General features: G+C 33.9%; 1 pseudogene; it reads left to right on the forward strand.

Moving 5' to 3' along the window:
• The first annotated feature begins 253 nt into the window (after positions 1–253).
• LOC131069917 (gibberellin 2-beta-dioxygenase 8-like) lies at positions 254–2,464 on the forward strand (annotated as a pseudogene).
• Positions 2,465–4,565: the final 2,101 nt, after the last annotated feature.

The raw sequence follows: 4,565 nt of genomic DNA on the forward strand, positions 1-4,565 counted from the left end.
TACAAGAAACATCATGTGGCCGGTTGCCAATACCATGAGCAAACTTTGAATTATCCGCTTATTTTATTTTCTTGTTTTTGATTTATTGTATAACCTTGTCAATTATCAGGTGATTGCAACAAGGATATTGAATCTATATATTCAGTTTTAGTTGTGAGGGGATATTAAATCTTAATTCTTCTAAATTCAATCTGTATATTCATGAGTGTCAGGTTTCTTTATTTGTTGGAGGTTTATATAGATAAGAATCACCATGTCTCCACCAAACGAGCAGTTGAATGGGCATTCAGTTCTGTTGCAGAATAATCTTGGCATTCAGGATTTTGTATGGTCTGTGGAGGAATGGACAAACGTTAACCATGATGATTTTAGTGGAGGAGAAGATTTGCCTATAATCAGCCTCACTACAGGAGAAGATAAGGGCGGGCCAGAAACTGAAATTGTATGTAAGAAAATGATAGAGGCCTCCCAAAAGTGGGGATTTTTCAGATTGGTTAATCATGGCGTTTCAAGGGAAGTGATAGAAAGATTTCAAGAGCAATGCAATGGATTGTTTGATCTTTCCATGATACAGAAAATGAAGGGAGCCAGATCTGAGTCACTTCCTTTGGGTTACTCAGCAAGCAATCCTGACTATGCAAAAAATCTCCCATGGGCTGAAATCTTCCAAATCCTGCAATCTCCTAAACAAATCTTGGAATTCTCAATAAAGGTCTGGGGTAAAGAAAGCCAAAGCCACAAATTATTCAGGTATATGATGTCCTTATACCCCTTTTCTAATAAAATGGTTTGTCATGATTGATCAATATATTTATGGGGAAAGTTGGATGATCAGGTTTGTCCTTCATCGCTTTCTACTATTGGATTAGCCGTCTGGCAGCTTTGTTTCTATATTCGATACTCTAGACTTGTCCCATATGAATTTTAGGAGTGTAATTTTATATCTATCCATCTTGTTTTTCTTGTGCATGTGTAATATTATTTTATAAATTATTCAGATATAAGATGTGATTAAAATGTTTTTCAAATAAAATAGTTTAATGATTGATCATAATAATATTTGTTAAGATTTTAGTTGATATATAAAAATAATTGGATGACGAGGATCCTTCTCTTTTCCTCTGTGCTATTGCATTAGTCATCTAACAGTTTTGTTTCTATGTTTTATACTCTAGATTTTAGCATCATATGAATTCTAAAAATGTGATTTTATGCACACCCATTTTTTTTTTTATAATTATCATTTATAGATTTCAAATCTCATTTATATTGAAACTTTATCTTTTTATACATTTCATCCTGAAGATGGATCATACAATTTGATCTGAAACATTAATAAAAAATTTACAGACAATTTAATCCAAATATCTACGACGTGAATTGTCTGATCTCAATTAATGCCTTTTTTTTATTCTTAATTTTGCAGCCAAGCAGTAATAGATTATATGGATGCAATAGAAGATCTTGGGCTGAAATTGCTGCAACTATTTGCACAAGGACTCCATCTTCCCAAAGATTTCTTCACCAAACACTGCCAAGAAAAGGAGACTATGATGCTGCGCGTCAACAGATATCCACCATGCCCAGACCCACAAAAAATACTGGGTCTAGGAAGCCATACTGATCCCCACACACTTACCATCTTGCTTCAAGACCAGGTGGGAGGACTTCAAGTACTAAAAGATGATGGGAGTTAGGTAGGAGTTCGACCCATTCCAAACAGCTTTGTTGTAAACATTGGTGACACATTAGAGGTATTGAATTATTTGATTATATATTTTTAAATTATAAATATGAAAATTTAGATGTATCTTTAATTAATATGAGATCACATTTAGTGATCTATTATCAAGAAGAGAAGAATGATGAGTGATGAGTGATGACCCATCATCAAGGAGAGCGTTTCATCACCAGTCTCTTTTATCTAATGATGGATCACAGAGCGTTCCACCACCAGTCTTTTATTTCATGATGGATCACTCTCTTGAGCGTTCCACCACCACTCTCCTTCATTTCATGATGGATCACTCTCCTCTTTCAGATGATAGATCACTGAATATAATCCCAAACATCAATTAAAAATATACACAATTGAAACCAAAAACTATCATATATCTAATTTATAAATTATGAAAAACTCATAACAATTAATATAAAGATTTATTTAATTCTATGGATTTGAATGCAGGCTTGGACAAATGGTCGATTAAAAAGTGGACTTCACAGAGCCGTTGTGAACCAGACTAAGAAAAGATTATCTGCTGCTTACTTCATGAGTCCATCCCTTAATACTGTGATCTCTTGTCCAAAGGAATTAGTGGAGGAGGATAAATATCCTCGCATATACTCACCATTCACGTGGGGTGAATTCAGAAGAGAGCTTCTTATTCAAAAGCGAGTCCACGGAAAAACAGCCCTTCGGCGATATCTTTTGCCGACAAATCTTCCTACTGTTTCTTTGTAATCAAAACAACTTTCGGGAGTAGAGAATAACTTTTTAAAAGTATCAATGGCTTGTTAGGGTGGCCAGAATCAGTTCAACAAGCGTTGAGTAAATGTAAGCTTTATACCCTCTTATGGTAATACTTTGGTTGGCATTTTTATTGAAATGAAATCCTCTTATGGTAATACTTTGGTGGGCATTTTGATTGAAATGAAATTTATTTATACGAGTCTTTGAATTGGGTTTTGATCAATCATAGTCAAAAGGAGCTAGTCAAATAAAAATGATAAAAGATATTATTAATATAGTAAATATAATCATATTTTATGTATTAGTTTGTAGATGATTGCATTCATTATGAAAGTATTAGTCTCATTTAATGTTGTCTTAACTTGAAACTAAAAATAAGACTAAGGTAAGACAGATTGAGTGTTGGGTTGGTCACGAGGATACCCTTAATGCAACTATAATTGGGTGATCATTTTTTACTAATTATTTTAGTGAATTTGGATAAAATAACAATTTAAAATCCAATAATATTGTTATTGTATTTAAAATTCCAAAATTAAATTCTACTAATTCTTTCTGATTTTTAATCTAATTAGTGTTAGATTTTCATAATATTTATTTCTTACTTTTCATGTATGTGATATTATATTTTAATATTGTTAATTTTGGCTTTACTAAAGAAGATATTGGATTCTAGAACACCTTTATCATTATTTTTTCATTTGATGGTATTTTTTATTCAAATTATGTCCTTATTGATTTATAATATTTGTCAAGGATGTGGGGAAATAAGATGTAAATACAACACTATTCTTTGCTCATAGTTAATGGTGTAGGTGTATATGTTGTAGATCTTTCTTTATGGAAACAAAATATTACTACATGAAATCATGCACACATCTAGCTAAAATAGATTGCCCACATGAATACCCTTAGCAAGCTCATTGTAGCTTCTCACACCATCTTACACCCTTTATAATATAAAATAACTTGTACATATATATTATAAATTTTTCTACATTATAGTAGATTTCATGTTATTTACCTAGGATATGCAAAGCACCATTGATCTTTTCTATTCATCCAATAAGGAATCTGATGCAGGAGTATCCCTGGTTCTTGGCAATCTTGCATCACCCAAACATATTTCCTTTCAGTTTCTTTGTTCTTTTCAGTAGTTTTGTTCTGAGAGTTACCGAATACCTTGGCGTCGATCATTTCTCTTACGGAGATGGATTTGAACTTCATTCTTGTTCATCTTTCTTGTTTTGGATCCATGTTTCATTTGGATCTCTTTCCGACAAGTTATCACTTCCAGATTGACTGGCAGTTTTCTGTTTTCTCGGATGCTTGAGCTTAACGGCTAGTTGGTGTTCCTGGATCTTGTGGAGCAATTCCTTGATTTGTGGAGCTGACTTATCATGTGTGGGTTGATCATCGATGTCTGGCTGACCCTCTTGTTAGTCCACGCTTTGTGGTGATTCTTTTCCGGATGATTTTCATCTCATCTTTGGGCCGACCTATCTACATGTTTCATTTTCCTTTCTTTGGGGAGTGTGATCTTACCTAGCCGACTCGTATGTTCTTGGATGATATATAATGATGTATTTGATCGTAGTAGAATCAATATTCAAGATATAGAATAATAGATTGTAGTTGGAATCCGATGTTTGCTTCCAGATTAATGCATACAAATGTATTTTTGTAATAAGGCAGTTGTTTGCATGTAAGATGAATGTTACCATCAGTTGCATTTGAATCAATGAATTGGTCCATGCTTGATCTAGAATTCTCTCTCTCCTGTGTTGTTTGTGTTGTTTGATCTTGCTATACGGATCAGAATTCCCTTTTGGGGACCCTCCTATCCTCGATTACACCAGTTGTTATCAGAGCGAAGGTTCATCCTGATGAATTTCATTGTAGGGTGGTGGATTGCAGATCTGACTTGCTCTTATGGCTTTAAGACATAATGTGAGAGGTGGAAACCAGAGAGATGTTGATCCGGTGGTGATGGGCATCTTGAGGCAAATTGTGTCTCATTTGGAGGTTATTGAGACCGCGCAGAGAATAGGTCGACATATTGAGGATAAGTGATGAAGAAGAAGAACAAAAT

The sequence above is a fragment of the Cryptomeria japonica genome, chromosome 6, assembly GCF_030272615.1.
Source record: "Cryptomeria japonica chromosome 6, Sugi_1.0, whole genome shotgun sequence".
Classification (NCBI taxonomy): domain Eukaryota; kingdom Viridiplantae; phylum Streptophyta; class Pinopsida; order Cupressales; family Cupressaceae; genus Cryptomeria; species Cryptomeria japonica.